Raw genomic sequence first — 25095 nt, 5'->3', positions numbered from 1 at the left:
ATAACGCTATGAGTAGGAATTATTACTCATGGAAGAGAAACCTGATATCCAAGTATTAAGGTTTTGCTTTCCCATAGTCATACATTAACTAAATAATCTAATGCTGTGATTGAGTGGGTCAAAGTGATTGAGTGTGAATGTTAGTGGGTCAAAGAACAAATCATGGAAGCAATAAATGATTTCATTAGAATGAAATGCAGTACATTGTGGTAATTTTATCTTTAAATATTTACATCAATAAAATTGAGAAAGAACAGATCAATGAATTGGGCATACAATTAAAAAAACTAAAAAAAAGAACAAACTAACCCCCCCCCCCAATTATACAAGTTAGAAATCCCAAAATCAAAGGAGACTAATAAAATTGAAAGCCATTGAACTGATCATTAAAACTGGGAACTCTTTTTTTTGTGGGGGCGGAAAACAAATCATTGGTTAATCTGATTTAAAAAAATAAAACCAAATTACCAGAATTAAAAATGAAAAGTGTGATTATACCATTAATGAAAATGAAATTAAAGCTATTAATAGGAGCTCTTTTGCCCTATTATATAGCAATAAATGTGATAATCTAAGTGAAATGAATGAATATTTACAAAAATATAAATTGCTCAGATTAACAGAAGAGGAAACAGAAAACTTAAATTACCCTGTTTTAAAAAAAGAAGTTAAACAAACCAATGAGCTCCCTAAAAATATTTCCCAAGACCAGATGAATTCACAAGTGAGTTCTACTAAACCTTTAAAGAACAATTCATTCCAATACTATATAAAGTATTTGTAAAAACAGGCAACAAAGGAATCTTACCGAATTCCTTTGATGATACAAATATGTTTCTGATACCTAAACCAGAAGGAGCAAGGACAAAGAAAACTATAAAAACCAATTTCTCTGATGAATATTGATACAAAATGTTTTAAATAAAACACTAGCAAGGACATTATAACAATGTATCACAAAGATCATACATTATAACTAGATAGATTTTATACCAGGAATGTAGGTCTGTTTCAATTATTAGGAAAACCATCAGCATGACCATATCATTAATAAAACCAACAAAAACCATATATTTGTCTCAATAAATTATCCCAAGAGCTTTTGACAAAATATAATTTATTCCAATTAAAAACGCTATAAAACAAAGGAACTAATTGAGCTTTCCTTACCATCAACAAGCATTATCTGTAATGGGGATGACCTAGAAGACTTTCCTATAAGATCAGGACTGAAGTAAGGATGCTTATTTTCATCACCATTATTCAATATTGTATTGGTAATGCAATAAGAAAAGAAAAAGAAATTGAAGAAATTAGAATAGGTAATGATCAACCTAAAGAATCAACTAAAAGTGGGGTAGCTAGGTGGTACAGTGGATAGAGCACTGGTCCTGTAGTCAGGAGGATCTGAGTTCAAATGTGACCTCAGTCACTTAATAATTGCCTGGCAATGTGACCTTGGGCAAGTCACTTAACAACCCACTGCCTTGCAAAAAAAATCAACTAAAAAATTTTAGCAAAGTTCCAAAACATAAAAAAATACAAATTATCAACATTTCAGTATATTACCAACAAAATCAAGAAAAAAGATAAATTCCATTTAAAATAATTGCTGATGATCTAAATACTTGGAAGTCTACCTGTCAACTATATGAATACAATTACAAATCTTTTTTTAGGTGTTTTTTTTTTTGCAAAGCAATGGAGTTAAGTGGCTTGGCCAAGGCCACACAGCTAGGTAATTATTAAATGTCTGAGGTCGCATTTGAACTCAAGTCCTCCTGACTCCAGGGCCAGTGCTCTATCCACTGTGCCACCTAGATGCCCCTTACAAATCATTTTTTCACACATTAAAGACATTTAAACAATCAAAGAAATAGTAATTGCTCGTGGATAGGTCAACCCAATATAATTCTACCTAAAATTATTTATTCAATACCATACCAATTATACCACCAAAAAGTTATATGGCTATTAAAAACTAACAAAATTCATCTGAAACAACAAAAGTATATCAAAGGAATAAATGAAAAAGAATGTGAAGGAAGGTGGCCTAACAGTGCCAGATTTAGAAAGAGTAATCATCAAAATATCTTACTAGCTAAAAAATAGAATGCTGGATCAGTGGAATAGTTTAGGTCCATGATATACAATAATTAATGACCACAGTAACCCAGTGTTTGATAAACCCAAAGATCCAAACTTTTGGGACAAGAACTCACTATTTGACAAAATTGCTGGAGAAAACTAGAAAGCAGTTTAGCAGAAACTAGATATAGATTAACACCTCACAAAAGAGAAAATCCAAAGGGGTACATGATATAGTCAGAAAGGGTTTTTCAGAAGCAAATGAGGGGAGCCTGGAATGTTTTACCCATCAGATCTATGAAAAAGGAAAAAAAAATTATGACCAAGCAAAGGATAGAATCACAAGATGAAAAAGGGATAATTTTTATTACATTAAATTTTTTTGAATTATAAAGATTTTATTTATTTTGAGTTTTGCAATTTTTTCCCCTAATTTTATTTCCCTCCCCCCACCTCCCACAGAAGGCAATTTGCCAGTGGTATACATTGAAACAATTTGAATGTGATGAAAGAGAAATTATATCCTTAAGGAAGAAACATAAAGTATAAGAGATAGCAAGATCAGACAATAAGATATCAGGTTTTTTTTTCTAAATTAAAAGTAATAGTCCTTGGTCTTTGTTCAAACTCCACAGCTACTTATCTGGATACAGATGGCACTCTCCTTTGCAGACAGCCCCAAATTGCTCCCGATTGTTGCACTGATGGAATGAGCAAGCCCTTCAAAGTTGATCATCACCCCCATGTTGCTGTTAGGGTGTACAATGTTCTGGTTCTGCTCATCTCACTCAGCATCAGTTCATGAAAATCACTCCAGGCTTCCCTGAATTTCCATCCCTCCTGGTTTCTAATAGAACAATAGTGTTCCATGACATACACAAACCACAGTTTGCTAAGCCATTCCCCAAATGAAGGACATTTACTTGATTTCCAGTTCTTTGCCACCACAAACAGGGCTGCTATGAATATTTTTATACAAGAGATGTTTTTACCCTTTTTCATCATCTCTTCAGGGTATAGATGCAGTAGTGGCATATTGCTGGGATCAAAGGGTATGCACAGTTTTGTTGCCCTTTGGACATAGTTCCAAATTGCTCTCCAGAAAGGTTGAATGAGTTCACAGCTCCACTAACAATGATTACATTAAATTTAAAAAGGTTTTGCATAAACAAAAACAATCTAAAAGATTAGATTAAAAGGAAAACCAGGATAAAAATTTTTTACAAGTTCTCAAATATAGAGAGAATAGAGTTAAATGTATAAGTATATGTCATTGGGGCAGCTAGGTGGTGCAGTAGATAGAGCACCGGCCCTGGAGTCAGGAGTACCTGAGTTCAAATCTGACCTCAGACACTTAATAATTACCTGTGTGGCCTTGGGCAAGACACTTAACCCCATTGCCTTGCAAAAACCTAAAAAAAAAATAAGTATATGTCATTCTATTTACAAATGGTCAAAAGATATGACCAGGCAATTTTCAGAAGAAAAAATCAAAGATATAGATATACATATATGGATATAGATATACATATTTACACACACACACACACACATATACATACATATGGTTATAGTTATATAAAAAATGCTCTGTCAATATTTACTAGAGAAATGCCAATTAAAGCATTTTCCAGGTATTATATCATACTCAACAAATTGAATAATATGACAGAAAAGGAAAATAACAAATCTTAGAAGGAATGTGGAAAAATTGAGAATACACTGTTAAGGACAGTTAGATGCAACAATGGAAAGAGTACTACTATCCATACACTATCTAACTGTACGACCCTGCAAAAGTCATTTTAACCCTGTTTGCCTCAGTTTCTCACTTCTAAAATGAGCTAGAGAAGAAAATGGCTAAAAACTTCAATATCTTTGCAAAGAAAACCCAAAATAGGGTCACAAAGTGTTGATCATGAGTAAAATGGCCCAACAAGAAAAACAATGATTCATTATAACTGGAATTATGAACAAATTCATTTTGGAGAACAATTTGGAACTATGCTGAAAGCTATAAAACATGTATGTCCTTTGACTCAGAAATACCACTACTAGATTTGTATCCCAAGGAGATCAAAGAAAAAGGGAAAAGACCTATATATACAAAATATTCATAACAAATAATATTTGTGGTAATAAAGAATTGAAAATGGAGGAAAATACCCATCAATTGGGGAATGACTGAACAATTTGTGGTATATGATTGTATTGGAACATAATTATATTGGATTGATTCTATTCTGTTCTAATAATGATGTCATAATAGTATAGAGAACACTAATTATGTAGTATATTATAATAAATGCATTATAATCATATTATATATAATCATACTGTTATAGAATACTATTGTGCTATAAAACAGGATGATTTCAGAAAAACCTGGATTGACATATATGATACTGGTGCAAGGTGAATTTAGCAGAGCCAGAAGAACATAGTAAAAGCAATATTGTATATTGATTAACGGTGAATGACTTAACTATTCAAATCAATAAAATAATCCAAGATGTTCTCAAAGGACTTATAATGAAAATGCTATCCATCTCTAGTGAAAGAACTCTTGCAGTCTGAATGCACATTGAAGCTTATTTTTTCCATTTAATTTTCTTGTTTTGTTTTTTTTTTCAACTTGACTAGTATTGAAATATTTTGTAGAATTGTACATATATAATTGGTATCACATTTCTTGCCTTCACAATTGTTGGGGAAGGCTGAGAGGGAGGAAGAGAATTCAGAAATTGAAAAATGTTTAAATGAATGCTAAAAAATAAATAATAATAATTTTAAACAAATTAAAAAAATAAAAGGATCCAAGTAACTTGTTTTTAAAGTGGGACAACAAAAAACCAAGGATAGAATACTTGGCTTTTCCATTACAGAACCCCTTCCAGGTTGCTACTGAACCATTAATGTCTAATCTTTACCCCTCCAAAGTGTTTTTTATCATAATCATCATCATCATCATCATAGATAATATATTCAAAGTTCTTACTTTGTGCCAGGCTAAATTATTATCTGTACTTATTATATTGTTAATATATTATGTGGGCATACAGTTATTATTTCATTTGATCCTTACAACAATCCTAAGAGATAGGATTCATTATTATTATTATTATTATTATTATTATTATTATTATTATTATTATTGTCCCTATTTTACAGATGAGGAAACTGAGGCAAATACATTACATGACTTGCTCAGAGTCACATAGATAGTGTCCGAGGTCAGACTGAACTCAGATCTTCCTGACTCTAAAGCTAGCATTCTATCCACCATTGCCACCTCACCACCCAAATATTTGTACTATAATTCAAGATATGTATAAAAATAATACAAGAGATTTTGTCAAATAGTTGACTAAAATACAGGTAAATTATGCCTATAGCAATCTCCTCATGTATTTAGTTTCCTTGTCAAAAAATGAAATCAGTTTGGTATAGTCTATTTTTGATGAAATCATGTGATCTCTTTGTGATCATGCTTCTATGACTAGATATGCATGTCATCCATTTAATATGTACCAGAATTTTTTCTAGAAATTGCAATCAAATTTACTAGCCTACAGTTCTTTAAAGAAAAAAAAATACTTAAATATTTGCTCTCTTATCTAGTCCTCAGGCAACTTTCCTGTTTTTTGCCAATTTTCAAATGTCATACAGTGTGGTTTATTTTATATTATTACAATAATCTTGTTGTGAGAGTAAACCTTAAAACCCCTCCCCCCCCAAAAGATACAGAAACCTCAAGAACAGTGAGAGGGAAAAAAAGTGTGCTTCAGTCTGTGTTCAAATTCCAATGGCTCTGTCTCTGGGATGAGTTGCCTTCTTTATCATAAGTCCATCAGAGAAGTTGCTTCAATATTTTTCCCACAGTTGCTATTACTAGCTATATTTACCTCCACTCTATTCCTCCCCACTCTTATTTATTCTGTTCTCTCTTTCCTTTCACTCTGTCCCTGCTCAGAATTGTGTTTCCCATGATCTTCCCTCTCTTCTATCCCCTCCTTTCCCTTCCTCTCCCACTATTCCCCTTTATCCCATCCCTTTCTTCTCATTTTTAACTAGGGTAAGATAGATTTCTATATCCTATTAAGTATGTGTGTTATTTCCTCTCTGAGCCATGATTGATAAGAATTAAGGCTCATTCATTCCCCCTCACCGTCCCCTGTTCCACTCCAATGCAAAAGCTTTTTCTTGACTCTTTTATGTGAAATATCTTAGCCCCTTCTTCCTTTCCTTTCCCTTCCTCTCATTACTTTTCTTTATCGCCAATTGACTCCATCTTTATACCATATTATATCATATTCAATTCTGTGCCCTAACTATAAATGTTCCTTCTAACTTTTCTTACAAATGAGAAGGTTCATATGAGTTATCAGTATCTTCTTCCCATGCCAGAATACAAACAGTTCAACCTCATTTATTGGTCCTTCTCATCCACCCTCTCTATGCTTCACCTGAGTTCTTGTATTGGAGATCAAACTTTCTGTTCAGCTCTGGTCATTTCAATAGGAAAGTCTGAAACTTCCCTGTTTTATTGAAAGTTCATCTTTTCCCCTGAAAGAGGATGTTCATTTTTGCTGGGTAGTTGATTCTCAGCTGTAAACCAATTTCTTTTGCCTTCCAGAATATCATATTCCAAGCCCTACAAGCCCTTAATATAGATGCCACCAAATCCTGTATAATACTGACTATAGAGACATGGTAGTTAAATTGTTTGTTTCTGGCAGATTTTAGTATTTTCTCATTGATTTGGGAGTTTTGGAATTTAGCTATAATATTCCTGGGAGTTTTTCTTTTGGGATCTTTTTCAGGAGGTGATCAGTGAATTCCCTCAATTTCCATTTTACCCTCTGCTTCTAGGATCTCAGGGCAATTTTGCTGTATTATTTCTTGAAAAATGAAGTCTAATAGCATGGAAACAATGTAAAGACTAACAGACTGCCTTCCATGGGGGTGGGGGGAGGGAAGTGAGATTAGGGGGAAAGTTGTAAAATTCAAAATTAAATTAATTAAAAAGGTTTTAAAAAAAAGAAAGAAAAATGAAGTCTTGGCTCTTTTCCTGGTCATGACTTTCAGATAGCCCAATAATTTTTTAATTATCTATCCTGGATCTGTTTTCAAGGTCAATTTATTTTCCAGTGAGATATTTCACCTTTTCTCCTAATTTCGGTTCCTTTGGTATTGTTTTATTACTTCTTGATTTCTCACAAAATCATCAGCTTCCTTTAGGTCCTACATTTGAAGGAGTTACACAGAGCTTTTTGTAATCTTCTTTTCCAGCTGGCCAGTTCTGCTTTTTAAAGTATTCTTCTCTTTATTTGCCTTTTGGGCTGCTTTTCACATTTGACCTATACTGGTTTTTAACATATTTTTATTCAGTATTTTTTTGTATTTCTTTCACCAAGCTGCTGACTTAGTTTTCATGATTTATCTGCATCACTCTCATTTCTCTGCCAATTTTTCCTCTACCTCTCTTAATTGCTTTTCAAAGTCTTTTTTGAGCTCTTCTATTGTCTGAGCCCATTTTCTATTTCTTTTAGAGGCTTTGGATACAGAAATTTCAACTTTGTCATCTTCTGAGTGTAAATTTTGATCCTCCATAGGACCAAAGCAATTTTCTATGTTCAGATTCTTCTTTTTCTGTTGTTTGCTCATTTCTTCGGCCTGTGACTGATTTACCACACTTCCAAGGTTTTGTGGGTTTTGGGGACACCCCACAGGGACCTTAATTTCTCCAAGGAATTAAGCCTCCTGAGAGGTTCTGACTGCTCTCTTGCCTGTGGATGATCACAGGCCTTCCCCTCTGCCATGGAGCTGTGAGGAGGGTCCCTGCTTGGCTATGGTAGTATAGGGGCCCAAACTGCAAATTAGAGCTGAGTGTGGGCATACAGCAGAGTCCTGTCCCAGGGAGAGCAGAGAGTCCTCTTCACTCTCCACTACCCTCCTTACCATCTCTGGGCTGGGAATTCTGGAAGTGCTGGGTGGCTTCATGGATTCCACTGCAAATTCTCACTGCAGGGCTGCTCTGAGGCCAGCGCTCTGCTCTGCTCTCACTCTAGTGTGGCAAGCTCTCTCACCACCCCCTTCAAGCTATCCTAAATGATCCCTGGGCCAAGAAATCTGGAAACCACCTCCTTCGCCAGGGACCCAGGCACCCCATGGCCTGTTCCTGGAAAGCTGGAGCTGGTTTTCTCCAGCCCTGCTACTCTGCACTGTGGCTGCCTTGAAGCTTTTTCCAACCCTAGGTCTGGTGAAACAGACCTTTCCTGAGGAACTTCTAAGTTATCTTGGATTGGGAAATTGTATCACTCAGTCTTTCTGTGGTTTCTACCCCTCTAAATTTTGGTTAGAGTCATAATTTCATGGTTTTTGGAGTTTTGGGGGAATGAGTTGCTGGGAATTCCTGGCTTTACACCGCCATCTTGGCTCTGCCCCACCCCCAATATCATTCATTGCAGCTCAGCAATTGTATCTACAGTTTCTTCTTTTATCCTGGTTTGTGGTTCAACTGGGTTTGGTGAATCATAGAAGGTAGTTAGGTGGTCTATCTCTCTGCATATCTTGGATATAGGTTCCCTATTTTCCCCATTTTTATTATCTTTTTCAGTCCAAAGATTTTTTTCTATGACAGAGAAAATGAAATGAGAGTTTGAGAATTTTGTCTTCTCTCCATCCTCAGTTGTCATTATCTTATTCACCCTAAATGTTTTATTATTTCTTTGATCCATCTCTTTTATACAATATTGATAGGCTTATAGTTCCATCCTAGATAGGACCCACCTACAAAGAGAAAACTCAAGGCTGCTGAATAGGCAAGTAACCCCCTCAGTCTCTTTCCTGACCTCTGCCCAAGGTGTGTGGCACAGCCATGATATTGAATCCATATCAGAAAAAAAAATCTTATCAGGGAACCATGAGGACTTTATACCTTGTCTAGGGCTATCTCTGCATCAATTTTCATTCTCTTATGTTCATCAGAAGGAGATACTATTTAATTACAGTTACAAAGTACCTATTGAGTTGATTAATCAAGACTGTACCAGAAGCTCTGGGCACTTGTTGGTTTTGAATTTCAAAAACTGGTCTAATATGGCACTTCCTTGTTCATCAATTTATTTTTAATTATTGTCTTTTGCTTTCAAAAATACATAAATTTTCTTGGAAAATAATTTAAGTTTGAAGTCCTCTATCTTTTCCATTTGCTTATCAGTGGTTTGTTTAAATAAAAGCAATTTCTTATCAACTACTTATAAAATTCTCCTATAATTATGACATTTAACAATAATGTATCAGAGTCAGTTGAATTCTATTGATTTAATCCTATTAATTCTATTGATTTAAAATCTATCCATTATTTTGCAGCATTTCTGGAATACCTCAGTATATAATTTCCTGCAATACAGTGGTCAGATTATTTTCTTTTTTTTCAAGCAGTTAAGTGATTCTAAATTTTCTCTCTTTGCTCTTTTCTCTAGATTTTCCATTTTTGTCCACATTTTTTCTAAATCCCTTTTCAGTTAAATAATTTATTGGACTTGCTTTTGTTTTCCTTTGTTTCTCTAGACTGACCTCTAGTAACAATTGGTTTTTATCCAATCTATTTTTGTTTATATTTTCAATGAATATTTTAAAATTATTGTTTCATCATCTTGTCCTGTTTCCTTATTTGCACTCAGCTCATTTATTTAATTTTATTGTATTTTTTGCTAATTTTCTTTTTTTGTTGTTGTTGTTTTGCAAGGCAATAGGGTTAAGTGACTTGCCCAAGGACACACAGCTAGGTTATTAAGTGTCTGAAGTGTTCGAACTCAGGTACTCCTGACTCCAGGGCCAGTGCTCTATCCACTGCGCCACCTAGCTGCCCCATGCTACTTTTCTCAAATCCTTAAGGGGGAAGGGGGAAGAAAGGAGAAGAGAGGAGGAAGGGAGAGAAGGAAAAAAGGAAGGAAGGAAGGAAGGAAGGAAGGAAGGAAGGAAGGAAGGAAGGAAGGAAGGAAGGAAGGAAGGAAGGAAGGAAGATTGGGAGGGAGAGAGGGAAGGAGGGAGGAGTCAAGAAGAGAAAATTCTTCTTTGGCTTGCTTGTTTTCTTGAATGCTTTTTTTTAAAATTAATTTTGAGAATTTCTTTTTTTAAAAGTTTTTTGGTTTTTGCAAGGTAATGAGGTTAAGTGACTTGCCCAAGTTCACACAGTCAGGTAATTATTAAGTATACAAGGCTGGATATGAACTCAAGTCCTCCTGACTGCAGAGCCAGTGCTCTATCCACTGCACCACCCAGCTGCTCCAAGTATTTCTTTTGAGAAAATATTAGATTGCTTTTGAATATTGAGGAGATTTCTTTCTTTTGGCAAAATTATTTGTAATCTCTCATGCCAGTGTCTCTGTCAGTTAATTCTTTTGAAGAAACTATGAATGAATGAAGGTTTGCAGCTGATAAACAAAGGTTCTTTCCTATTATGCCATCTAATTTTTTGCTCTTCTCATACAAGGAATCACATACTACCAGAGACTATTCTCAGTAGATCAGTCATTAGTTTACTTCGATTTTTTTATGGCCCTGGCATTGGTTCACTTGGAAGGTTCATGTATTAGACAGATTTCTGTACCAGTGAAAAAAGGTATAATAAGTATAGAAAGTACTCACTCAAAGTCAGGCCTAACCACTCCATTCTGCATATTGGTTTTTAGCAGCGGGGTTAGTGAGAAGTCCTCGTGTCAGGTGGAATTGATAGGATACATCAATTTTCATTTCTCCACTAAAACCTATAGTTCTTTATAATATATACATATATATGTGTTGCATACACAGACACACACATATGAATATTATTATGATAATCCTTTATTTGGGGCAGTTAGGTGGCACAGTGGATAGAACACTGGACTTGGAATCAGAATGATTCCTCAAGCCTCAGACAATTATTGACTTTGTGATCCTGGGCAAGTCTCTTAATCCTATTTACCTCATTTCCGCATCTATAAAATGAACTGGGAAAGGAAATAACAAAGCACTCCAGAGACTTTGTCAAGAAAAACCCAACATGGGAACACAGCTGAAATGACTAAACAACAAATCCCTAATCAAAAGATGAAATAAAAGTGAGACTCAAAGAAAAAAGTGATTTTCCCATAGTTACACAGTAAATATCACAGGTGGAATTTGAAATTAGGTCTTCCGGACTCCACTTTCATGATTCTGCCCACTGCTCTACATTATCTCAACACTATAGGAAAGCAATGTTGAGATGAGAATTACATAGAGCAAGTTAAAAAGATGTTTCTATGAAGTGGAGACTTAAAATAAATTGTGAAGTTTAGTTAAAATTTTTCTTTTTAAGACCATGCTTTAAAAACCTGGAACAGGATTTTGTTCTACTCTATCAAAAGACATCACAAATATGACCTCCCAACACAGAATGAGAAAGAACATTCTCTTCACATTACTACTATGATAATGAGAATTTTGCTCTTTGTCTCAACCTCTATCATGAAGTTTCATGATTGGGTAACCTTTCTTAGTCTAGCCTCCCCATTATAGAATGTTCCATTTCCCTATCATTCTTAATGTCTTTTATCCCTGAAAAGTTCAAAAGTAACCAGAATTTCACATTAATGAACCATTGAAACGTATCATATGTTGTCCTTGATGCAAGATTTTCTCCTTAGGCAAAGAAGGTAGAGTAAAATGTGTGTGGCAATCTCAGCCTGGGAAGCAAGGAATCTCAAGTGGGAGCAAGGAACATTTGAACTGGCTTTGGAAGGTGAAGGGGATGACACACAGGTATTCTTGAGTGTAACTCCAATTGGGAAGAATCTCAAACCAAAATCTTTGAAGAGAAATTAGATGGAAGAATAATAACAATAGTAATTTCTAAATTTGGGTCACTAGATGAATCGAAAGTCCTACCTGGAATCAATCAGGAGAATGGAGTTCAAAGGTGACTTCAGGTTCTGCCTAGTTGTGTGACCCTGGGCAAGTCACTTTACCCTGTCTGCCTCAATTTCCTCATCTAAAAACAAGTTGGGAAAGGAAATGACAAGACCACTTGAATATCTTTGCTAAGAAAATCTCACAGGAGGGTTTGAAGATTTGGGCACAGCTGAAAAATGACCAAAGTTTCTACATTGCTTTGCAAAGCACTTTACATGTATCATATTATGTTATTCTTTAAATAACCCTGTGAGGTCAGCCCCATTTTACCACCAAGAAGACAGAGGCTCAGAGAAGTTAACTGACTCACTTATGAACACATAGCTAGTATCAGGGTCAGGATTTCAACTCATGTCTCTTCTGACTCCAAGTCTAGAGAATTCTTCTATACTATGGTACCCCAGCACAAGGGAAGATTGAAGGAAAAGGGAATATGCATTTATAAAAGACCTGTTATGTCTCAGATAGTATACTAACTGCTTTACAAATATCATCTCATTTGATTCTCATAGTATCCATTCAAGATAGATGTTATTATTCTCTTCATTTTATTGATGAAGAAACTGAGTCAAATAGATATTAAGTGACTTGTCCAGGGTCACACCACTAGGAAGCATCTGAGGCTGGATTTGAACTCGTCTTCTTGACTCCAAGATTTGTCTGTGTATTGTGCACTGTGCTACCTAACTGCCTGCATTGGGTATTTATTTTTAACCCCCAAATTTCCCCTACCTGATTGTCAGAACCAATGACAGGAATCACTTATTCCCTTGAAGTGGGGGAAAATGGAAATCTTTATGGCTTGAAACATGTCTAAATCACTGAAGAATATAAGCACTTATATTTTTTTATTTTTTTTTAGGGACCATGAATCTCTGGCTTTTATGTTTTTCAACTCTGCTGAACTTTGCATAATGAGCAATTTCTCCTGGCTGAAGAAGAGCCCTCCATTAAGGTTCTCAGCAGTAGGGTCAATCCCCTAATCTTTAGTACCTTAATTTTATCAGTTTGAACAGCAGTTCCCAGGTCCTTGACTTCTGGCCAAGGTCCCCAAATAAGAGTTTCCCACTTACTATCTCACTGCTGCATGTTAGCATGAGACATAGAGTTTGGGAGATTTTCGACTTCAGTGGCATCTCCCTCAAGTGGGATTGGAGGAGAGCTAGGGAATAATAGTGGGACTACTACTGGCTACTTCTTAAGGGAATATGTGGGCAGCTAAATCCAAAAATTCCCATCCTGCCAGGAATAAACATATCTCAAACCAGGCATTTCATCCTTAGCCCAGATCAAATTGATACCTGAGACCAGCAAAGAGCCTCAAGCATGTTGTGATGACTCTTCCCTGGTTATTTGGAAACAGGAGATAGGGTGGAATCAATAACTGGGCAAGATACTCAATGACTGAATACTGGAACAATTTCCAGACAAATAGGGAAGACTTCTAGAAAACTTAATTCCAAAGGCCTCTAAGAAAGGTGGAGGTTCATTTCTAGATATGTCACAGGCTAAATTGAACCAGCTTTTTGTTCTGTTGGGTGTCACTGCTGGGGGTATTGCTTTAACCCTTAAAGCCCTGAATGAATTCATAGCATACATTGAGCTTAACCTAACCTCCTTTCAGGTACATCAGGATTTTAGGGGACACGACTCTTGCCTGGGCTATTAGTGAACAGAGTATTCCTAAAGAACTAAACCTTCAGGTCAGACATAGACTATAATACCCTAGTTCACTTTCTAAGCAGACAGACTTCACTTGGGCCTTGCATCCTTACTGACCTGCATTTCTTGTCCTGTTAGCACCAGATTTCACAACATATCCAGTCACCTTATATGACCCAAAAAAGTCCTTTTACCTTAGTCCTACTGCTAGAGGACAAACAAAGGTTAGAGGAGGAAATGATTATTTGAAAAGAATTTTGAGAGCTCCATGAAGAAAGCATTAAGAAGGAGGAAACACAATTGTTAATATCACTATACAAAGAGATTAAAGAATAGACGTCTGGCATCTCCTCTTTTAAAAAACACTTGCTGCAGACAAAGGACCACAGTTTAAAAGCAACATGCAATCAAAATCTATCCTTCCATCCTTTGATGAGGACAGCTTACTTGAAGGGAGTGTGCTGAGCACTTGCTATCTATACTCACCACAAATTGTTGCTGTTGTTTAAGGTAGGAACCCTCAGAATGCTTCTGAGTAATGCTTTGAGTCTGAATTGCCCTTTTAGTTACCATTTCACTCTTTATTCTGTCTGCCCCATTCTTTCTGCCTCCCACAATTGCTTCCCACATTTCATTCCTTAGCAGTTTATGGGAGTGTCAGGACCCATGTAATATAATCCAGTCAAATCTATATTATGCAGGTGAATGATTTGCTCCCAATCCCCTACAATCTAGAAGAAAGGAGTTATAGATGTATATGTTCTCCTCTGAGGAGAGGACAGACATTTCGGGATCCCTGCATTTAAGAAGAGAGAACTCTCACAACACCTCATAGCCTTCTCCAGTGCTTATCTTAAATTTTCCTGGGTCTCTGGTTCCATTTGTTCCACCAAAAATGTCCAACATTTTTGGACTTGAAACTTTTTACTGAAAAGATCTTAGCACTGTTTCTCTGAATTCCTCTAAAATCCTCTAAGACCTTGAAAATTTGTTGGGAAATTCCACCACAGAGTGCAAAATATTTTGGTAAACTTAAGTATACAGCCTCAGAGGCAGTAAGGTCAGCTTAGTAGAGTTGTTGTTCAGTCATTCCAGTCAAGTCTGAGTTTTCTTGTGACCCCATTTCTTGGCAAAGATACTGGAATGGTTTACTGGTTTCTTCTCCAGCTCATTTTACAGATGAGAAAATTGAGACAAACAAGGGTTAAGTAATTTGTTCAAGGTCACACTACTAAAAAATTTCTTTGAACTCAGGAAGATGAACCTTTCTGACCCCAGGCCTGGCACTATATCTATTGTGCCATCTGGTTGTCCTTATTAAATATTGATTGTCTAAATGAATGACAACAGCCAAATTGGACAAGTTCTGACTGAGAGATGAGGAAAGATTCATTCTTGGTGCCCAGAGGGAAAGCTAGTATAAATTTCTTGACTTATGATGTCAGGATCTCGAGCCAAAAGGTATTTTGGGTTGTTCAGCCACTTTTCAGTCCTGTTCAATTTTTCCATGAACCCATTTGGCTTTTTCTTAGAATTGTTTACCATTCCTTCTCTAGTTAATTTAAAGATGAAGAAACTGAGGCAGCCAGGATTATGTGACTTGCCCAGGGTCACCCAGCTAGTGTCTGAGGTCAGATTTGAACACATTAAAATGACTCTACTTTAAGCCTGGTACTCTCCTCTGTGTCACTAAGCTGCCCTGAAAGGTATATTAGAAGATTACCTGATTCAGTCTCATTTTTCAGATGACTAAAATAAGACCTAGTTAAGTGATTTGCCCCAGATGACACAGGCAAGAGCTAGGATCCTTTCCCTCCAGATTTCCAGTACACAATATTGTCTTGTCACAGGCTAGTTCAGATTGTCATGCTCTAAGCCATGTAACTATAACTGTAAGCCAGCTGTAACTTTTTTTTTAAAAGAATCAACAGAGCATTTTGAAGTCATTCATGTAAATGTTCTTGAAATCAAAAACTGTTGTTGTAGCAGCCACAATAACAATAAACAGAAACTGTGTTGAGAATGAGAGCTGAGATACTTTGGGCAAAGGCTGAAAAATATGATTTTCATTTGCCAGTTCTTGGCCATGACTGCCAAGAACCCAATCCATACTGGCCACTTGGGGTTTCCTGGTGGCAAAGATGGAAGGAGCACATGCAGATACAGGCCTTGTTAGAACTACAAGCTTGGGGGCCAAGATTGCAGGGTGGAGGCAAAGCTATGGAATCCTGATTTTGGCTGCTCCCAGGCCAGTCTCTTCATCTCAAGTGCATGAGACGTTTTTGAACTGATTTTTTTCCTACATTTCCTTTTCTACTGTAGGAAAAGATTAACCTTCCATCCACAGAACGCTTTATCTAAAGGCTCTGTTGCCTGGGTGCTCCTCTTTCCATCATTTCCCCCAATTTGGGGAGGAAAAAAGCTTCTTTTGGGGGGTAGATAGAGAAAAGGAACACTGAATTTGGAGTCAGTGGACTTAGGATGAAACTGTGGCTCTATTACTTACCATAATTGCATCTGGGGTAAGTCATTTAACCTATTTGAATTGAAGAATTTTTTTTAAATTTTCTCATGCTTCTGTTTCCACATCTGTGAAGTAAGGTGTTTGGGATTATCTAATCTCCTAGGTTTCTTCTAATTCTAAATCTGTGGTCCTTTTGCTGAGAAGTTGGAAAGCATGAAATTTTGAAAGCAGTTTAAAGTTCAATTTTTTGGCAGGACTTTGTGCAAATTTAAGACTTACAAAGTATATGAAAGGATAGAATAACAGACTTGTTTACCGATTCCCAGAATAATTCCATCTATAGCTTCCAAGTTGTGATTGAGAATTTGGGGACAATTAACAGAATCTATTAGGAATTAACCTTTGCGACAAAGTATATTCTCTAACTGCAATAGGCAACTGTAACAAGAACAAGACACAAAAGAAAGCTAATGATAAGATCTTTGACCTGGAAATTATTGTTGGTTAAAAAAAGCAAAAAAAAAAAAACCTCATAAAGTCCATTTACAAAGGAACATGGTTCCTCTGAGTGAAAGGTTCACTTCTAGTTGGGTAAATCAGTTAGGAAGTAGCTTTATTAATTTAAAGGGAAAAAAAATCTAAAACAGAGTGGAGGATAGTACTTGAGTTGAGTCTTGAACAGAGCTGGGAATTCCAAAAGAGCAGATCGAGGAGGGAGAGTATCGTAGTCATAGTGAACAACCTAAGTATATAAAGGCAGAGAGGTTAAAGAATTTTTTTAAATCACACATGGGAAAAAAATTAAAATGAAATACTAAAAATTTTTTAAATTTAATTTAAAAATTCATGCATGGGGAATAGCAAGTTTGGCTGGTTGATAGAATGAAATGGACATCAACAACTCCATTCCTTCTAATGAAATAGAGGACCACAGGTCTTCTCTGAGCGAATGCCTTCTAAGACCTGACCATCCATCACTAGAATGTCCTCAGGATTTGTGGGCCATCTGCCCTCCATTTTAAGGAGGAGGTCCAGACCAGCCTGAGTTCATTCATCTTCAAGCTGTACTCTTGATTCACTCAATTTGTTCTACCATTCCTCCCCCCCAAAAAATTTATCTCTCTTCTCCTTTTCAAATTCATTTTATGTGTCTTGCCTCATTAGAATGTTAGCTCCTTGAAGGCAGGAACTGTTTTTCTGTTTATATTTATAACCCTGGCACATGGCAAGTGAATTTTTAATAAATGCTTGTTGATTGGACTTAAATTGAACTTTCTTTTATGGGTTTGCCACCCCCAATTAGAGTGGGTGCTCTGAGGTTGCTAGATGATGCAGTGGATAAAATGCTGATTTTAGAATCCAGGAGACCTGAGTTCAAATTTATTCTCAGACACTTACTCACTGTGTGTTCCTGGAAAAATCACTTAGCCTCTGTTTCTTCAGTCATAAAATAGGAAGAATAATATGCTATTATTGTGAGGATTATAAAAGTGAAAATTTATTTTGATCTTTTTAAGACAAACTGGCATACTATCCCATGCCAGGTAAGGCAAAATACCTGACCCTTATAATTTTACCCTTCACCTGCATTCTTAAGAAGTTTGCCTAAAAGTCAAACTTTTGTCTTGTAATTTTCTCCATCCTTTACTCGGGTAACTGAGGTATGTAGTGTGTTCAAGGAGGACTAGCACCTCTAGCTTAAAGGCTTGCAGAGCCTTTTTCATGGCTGCTTCTTCACCTTTGGTGTCCACTCAACTTTCTTTCAGTCATCTGAGGCTTCAAAAAGCTGTAGCATTCACAGCAGCCGTCTATACAGGTAAATTATCTAGACAGACAGGCTAAAACAGGTTTAGCATAATTGATGATCCTTAGATGAGTTCGTTAAGGGAGTGTCTACCTTAACTATGCAAAAACTTCCCCTGGGAGAATGGGTGAATGAGAAAAATATGTTCCAGCAGCCATGAATGCAACTGAAGCAGGCCCAGTGGAGAGCTTAGAGCTTAGTCAGACATTAGAGATACCAAGGTCATTCACTATTCTGGATAACCACTAGGCATCTTGACTTTTGTCTTGCCACGGGACTTCAATGACTCTGGAAGACTCAGACAGAGGACTTTATACAACTCTGCTTCATTTAAATCCAATTCATGTGCAAGTTCAAAATTGTCATGTCACTAGTCCTCTTCAAAAAAGAAAGATAAACACTCCAATAACCTCTGGTCATTTAAATCTCTATTCTCTCCTTTTAGTTTATATCTCCACCCTGATTCAATTCATACATACAGGCACAGACGTGCGTGCATGTGCGAATGAGCATGCACACACTCACACTATTGGCCAGGAGTAAACTTTTTTTTTAAGAAAAGTTTATTCAATTTAATTAGGCCAATTTATGTAATTTTAGCTATTCTTATTTTTGTCAGGGAAGGTTTCTATGGAGGGAGGGAAGTCATTGAGAAGTACTATTGATTTTTTAAACCTTCTTATAGACTACACTCATGTTTAGAGACTAATTCTATCCCATAACACCCATTGTCTGCAGACTAATCCTATCATTTCAAGATTATTCCTGACTCCCAAAGAATTAAGAGGGAGGACCTGAGGTAACTTTTAACCCACCTCCTCATTGAAATGTCTACCAATTGGGATTGTCTTACCTTTGCCAGGGGAGGTCCGACTAATGTTCTGTCAGGTCAATCAGAAAGAACAAAACTGGGTTTAAAGTCTTTTTACCCTATTGGTCCTCATTCTAGATCTTGGGTCATTGAAAGAGACCATTGACCCAACTTAGTGGTTATTGCTAACCTAATTGATCATGTTCAAGTGGCTCACTTTATTAACAGCTAAACAGGTCACTGTTAATAATCTGCTACCCTGGAGAAAATCAAACCTCAATCTCATTTTACTTGACATAGGATCAAAAGAGATTATAATTGTAAAAGTACCTAGCCCAGGGCCTGCTCATAGTAGAGGTTATCTTGTTCTCTTCTCTCCCTCTTTGGGTACAGATTCTGCCTGGTTTTTATTATTATTATTTGTATCACTAGCACTTAGTAAAATGGTTGACACATAGCACTCAATGAATGATTTTATTCTTCCCATGAATTATGAAATTGATCTGAAAAAAATGCTTAGGAACATTCAAAGATTTCAAAACTGATCAATGCCATAACCAATAGTGATTTCAGAGGGTTTAGGATGAAATGCACCTGCCAAATCTACAGAGAAGTGGTAAACTATTGGCCAGAAGTAAACATATTTTTTTAGAAAAGTTTATTCAATGTAATTAGACCAATTTATTTAATTCAACTATTCTTATTTTTGTCAGGGAAATTTCCTAGGGAGGAAGGGAAGCCATTGGGAAGTAACACTGATTTTTTTTAAAAAAGAATGTGAGATTTAAAAAGGGCGTTAAATACAACATAAGAGTTTGTCTTATATCCTAGGAGCACAAGGGAACCAATGAAGCTTTTTGAGCAGGAGAGTGATATGGTCAAGTCTATGCTTTAGAAATATCAATTTAGCATTTGTGTGAAGGATGGATTTAAGTGAGAAGAGACTGGATGCATAAATATCAATTATGACAAGAGGTGATAAGGGTGTGCTTGAATAATCCTCTTTAAAGTATTTGGCAAGGGGCAACTAGGTGGTGCAGTGGATAGAGTACCAGCCATGGAGTCAGTAGGACCTGAGTTCAAATCCAGACTCAGATACTTAATAATTACCTAGCTGTGTGATCTTGGGCAAGTCACTTAACCCCATTGCCTTGCAAAAACCAAAAAAATAAAATAAAATAAAGCATTTGGCAGTACATAATCAAGAATCCCATAGAATGAGAAGAATTGAATGAGTTGAAACCTGAAGTTTTAGAGAGAATTCCCTGTATTGATGGAATCTTAGATACAATGAAATAAATGCTACAGTGCTTTTCAGAAAGCCTGGAGCTCCATGCAGTGGATATTCTCAGAACATAGCTAATGAATTACCTTCTTCAGCACTCTTTCCCACTTCACCAAGCCCAGCACCTGCACCCCAAAATCCCTGGAGCCAAATACTTGGCATCTTCTTAGTTGCATGCTATGTTTTCAATCTCAAAAAGATCTGAAACATTCTATTTTTCTCCAGAGAGAATGAGCTGCCACTTGCCTATAACATGTTGTCAACAAGGAATTGCTTCCCAATAAGAGAATCTTAACTCATTCCCTGGAATAGAGGCCCATATTCCCTCCATCTAATGAATTCTTATTTGCTGCTTCCAAGTCTCAATTCAAATGCCAACTCCCCTAAGAAGTCTTCTTTGATCACCCGCTCCTGTGTTCACATAGTATTCTTGGATATGGATAATTATCATCTGAATCATAATACAATATCTTGTCTCCTGTCTCTTTGAGGAGTTGTGATATTTATCAATGGATCTCCAAAATCACCTACTTATAAAAGGTGCCTAATAAATATTTGTTGCATTAAATTGGACATATGCATATCCTTGTTCCTAAGTGTGACTAGGTATATATTTATTTTTAAGATGTTAAGGTCAATGAAATTAATTATGTTTGGAGAATTTAATAATGTCTTGAGATTACAGGTAGCAATGATGTGGACTTGAGATATTGGGAGCAATGAGCTAAAAAGTTCCTTAGGCATCATCTTAGTCTACCTCCCCACACTTTAGAGATGAAGAAACTGAGGACCAGAGAGACCAAGAATTACCCAAATTTCCACAGAGCTGGGAGTCAAACCCAAGTTTTCTGACTTGTACTCCAGTTTAACATGCTGTCTATATTCTCCAGTGAAATTTCATTCTCTTAGCAGATGTTCTGCTGCAAAGTTGGTTGTGGGCAGAGACCCCAGGCATCATCAGTTGGTGAAAATATACAAAAAAAAAAATCCTGTGCAGACTGACTCCAACTTTTCAAGAAAATATGAATGCTCTTCAGTCTCTAGTGTTCCTTGTCCTCTTTCTTCAGTTCTCCCTGCCTGGCCACCTCAATTCTCCATAAAAGGTTTTGTTTCCTCTCCCCTCCCCCTATAATACAGAATATTTCCCAGGAATCACCTCCAGGGTATTAGAATTCTTGAATAGCATTAGCATTTTACAGATGCTATGTAGTTCCCCTGAGTCACTCAGATAAAACATTGAATAGTCAGAATCAAAAGTCTTGGAAAGGTTATCTTAGCTGAAAATGTGTAAGGTTTGAGTTCAACAGACCTGGATAAATAGTCTGAAGAGCTGGCAAAATATTCTTTGAGAAGAGAAGGTGGGTTTGGGTTCATGGGAGAGGCTTATAGTTGAGAAAAGAACCCAGCTTGAAATCTTTGACTGGAATGTTCCAGTCACGACTCCAAGGGAAAAACACAGCTACTTGGGAAACATTTGGCAAAAGTGGTCTTTTCAACCTCCCCAGGAAACATCTTAAACATAGGATACATTGAAGATATTTACCAGTTTTTAATTTTCTGACATATTTCTCTGTAACATTCAGTTTTGAAGCAAGCTGTGGCTTTGAGGATTTGGGAAGAGAGGATTATAATCCTAATAGCTTGCATATGAGGAAAGTGTAAGAAAGATTAAATGACTTGCCCAAGGCTACACTGCTTGAGTCTAAGGTAGTATTGAATTCATGTCCCCACTGATTCCATGTCCAAAAAATGTTTTTATCTGCCTATTTGTGTCTCCTAGTTGCTTGTAAACTGATATCCACAAATTCACAAATAGTTTTCACTTTTCTTTGCCCAATTCTGTGATTAGAAATGCTCATCTGTAATTGAATGATCTAATTTTAGCACCCATTTGAGCCCTACCTCTCTGGGTTCCTGGGATTGGAAATATCTCAGAGGAAAGGTAAAAAATTTTCCACTTCGAGTGTACTTGTGTCCTTGAGTCTTGGCCCTTGGACCTTTCAAGGACCTGAGGTGTTTTTCAATTTCAGTGAGATTTGAACCAGCAGGGGATGCTGCCCCGAAGGGGAAGTTGCCTTTTTTAAATAAATGTTTCTAGTTGAGTTTAAAAAGAATCTGGAATGTCCTCTCTTTAATTTATTCCATTTAAGGCAATCTCTTTTGGATTACCTTTGAGGACCCCAAGAGGGAGGAAGTGAATCTCATTTTATAAATTAGGCCAAATACAGGGATGATGGATAAGTGTCATCCCAGTGCTTCTTTATTTCTCCAATTCATTGTGTTCATTTTCTTTTGCCTTTTATTCTAAGGTCTTAGATTAGACAATTAAAGAGAGAGTAAGCCCAATTCTGGGAAGCCCTACTTTGAGCAAAGAGGAGGAGATTAGAGATGGGGACTGAGTCAGAGAGAAAATAGGAGACAGGCTTTAATATACTGTGTATCTAGAGTCTCTTAAAGAGATGAATGATGAGGAAAGACAAGTTTAATCCTCAGACAAGATCAGTACATCACAGATTTTTCCATTTACTTTCAATCATTTTCTCAAAACAAATGCATAGTACCTTAAGCATAGCCCACACTTAAAAAAAAATCATGGAATCACCAAACTCAAGTTGGAAGCTTCAGTAGTCATCTAGTCCAACTCATACATGGAAGGAAAGAATATGTTTTGCAAATATCACTGTATTGGAAAGATGAAGGATTTAAGAGGGAACCATCTTCAAATTCCCCTTGAAAATGATCCTTCCACACTGATTACTGAAATGACTACCCATCATTCCATTGAAGACAATAAGTGAACTGAGGATGAAACATACGATCTAGATCCTAACAGAAAGGTTGTGAATGAGAGATACAGAAGGAGATGTACAGTTTTAGACACAACCAATGGGGGAATTTGTTTTACTTGACTATGCATATTTGTTACAAAAATTTTGTTTTTTCTTTCATTCTAAGGAGGGAGCTTATTAAGTGAAAAATATAAAATTTTAATAAAACTTAAATTTCTCTTCCCCAAAGAATCAATTAAAAATTCTAAAATCTCTAAATAACTGACACAGATTTGTGAGAGCAAGATATATTCCTTAATATATAAATTCAGAGAACAATCCATTTTTAAAAAAAATCAATAATAACCAAATTTTAAAGGGTTTTAATAATCAGAGGAATGAGAACTAATACAAATTTGAGATTCCATCTTATATGTATTCAAATGTCAAAGACAGTTTAAAATGATGGAAGTCGGTACTCATGGGTCTATGAAGAAATAGACCCAATTTTAAATCTTGAAAGGCAGCATGTATAAATAGATAAAGAATTGGCTTTGGAACCAAGAAGACCTGAGTTCAAGTCCTTTGCCTGACACATACTAATTCTGTGGTCACAAGCAAGTCACACTATTTCTGTAGTGTCATTTGTAAACTTCCAGAGCACAGGTTACAGAAGAGATTTTGATATGCATTAATGGAAGAAGTTTCCATGCCAGGAAATCCTGACATCAATGAAATCACAAGAGCTAAAACACTTCCACTCCATACTAACAGCAACAGCAGCAACAACAACAAAATACTCTGTTGAAACCCATGATTACACAATTAGGATGTGGCAGAAAGGAAACATCTTGGTTATTCAGTTACACTGCCTCTCCTCCTTATTGTGCTACCTTAAAAAATAATAGATGACAAATTCAAAGAAATATGAGAAGACTTGTTTAAAATGATGTATAATGAGGAGAGTAGACCCATAGTCCAGGATATTGCTATTTGTCCTTACATCATGAAGATATTTTATTTATTTATTTATTTGTTTGTTTGTTTGTTTGTCCGTTTTGTTTTGTTTTACAATTTTCCCCCCATTCTTGCTTCTCTCCCCCCACCCCACCCCCACAGAAGGCATTCTGTTAGTCTTTGCATTGGTTCCATGTTATACATTGATCACAGTTGAATGTAATGACAGAGAAATCATATCCTTAAGGAAGAAAAACAAAGTATGAGATAGTAAAATTACATAATAAGATAATGGTTTTTTTCCCCCTAATTTGAAGGTAATAGTCTTTAGTCTTTGTTCAAAGTTCATAATTCTTTCTCTGATACAGATGGTATTCTCCATTGCAGACAGCCAAAAATTGTCCCTGGAATGAGCAAGTCCATCATCCCTATGTTGCTGTTAGGGTGTACAATGTTTTTCTGGTTCTACTCATCTCACTCAGCATCAGTTTATGCAAATCCATGAAGGTGATATCTTGATTTACACATGAATTGAATCCAAGTGAGGCAAATTTGCACAAAGCTGTCAGTCTCCCTCTCTTGCAGAGTCATCCAGTGGCAAGACAAAAGTCAAAGATATAGTGATGAGAGCAACTTTGATGTAATCGCTCCACAAATTGTTCTCATCTGCCTATTCCCAAGGGAAGTCATTGCATGCTCAGAGTAGATACCTCCTTAACTCATCAAGAGATTTGTGGTCTGTTGGTTACACTTAAGCTAGTTTAACCTGTTTGCCTAGACTATTTACCAGGATGTAGTTGCTACACATCCTACAGCTATAGTGGAGTAATAACTTTATAAATAATGACTGCAAATATTATATAGAAAAACACACAAGGGAAAGGAGTAAACTGGTCTTTTTTTTGCTATTGTGTTAAAATTAATCTATGCATTTAAAAAACAAATTATAAAGTAAGTTTATGGTTTCATGTTTAATTGTATTATATCCCTGTTTGCATATTGAATGTTTGCTTTTATTTTTGGCTATTAAGTATAAAATAACAATCTTTAAAAGTACAGTAAAGGGGGCTACTCCTGATTATCTCAGATCAAAGGAAGAAACTTATAAACTCCCAATCTTGTGTCTGTCCTCGCTTCATGCCTATCCCTGGTCCTGCTGACTCTGTGGCCTATCCAGATTTGGTGTATTCTCTCCATTGGACCCTGATAGTTTCTGAGATGATAGTACATAAGACTGAGGATGTATGCTTCTATTAGAGAAATAGGTTTTAAATAGTACTGTGTCCCAACTCATATTGAACATGGATAGAATCT

General features: G+C 36.2%; 1 protein-coding gene across 3 annotated transcripts in view; it reads left to right on the top strand.

The window, feature by feature from the left end:
* LOC141506465 (solute carrier family 22 member 4-like) overlaps window positions 1-25095 on the top strand; it is a 91094-nt gene that overhangs the window by 13333 nt on the left and 52666 nt on the right. The gene's annotated exons all lie outside the window — the stretch shown is intronic.

The sequence above is a fragment of the Macrotis lagotis genome, chromosome 1 (genome assembly GCF_037893015.1).
Source record: "Macrotis lagotis isolate mMagLag1 chromosome 1, bilby.v1.9.chrom.fasta, whole genome shotgun sequence".
Taxonomy (NCBI): domain Eukaryota; kingdom Metazoa; phylum Chordata; class Mammalia; order Peramelemorphia; family Peramelidae; genus Macrotis; species Macrotis lagotis.
The sequence above is the reverse complement of the archived record's forward strand: the minus strand, read 5'-3'. Positions and strand labels throughout refer to the sequence as shown.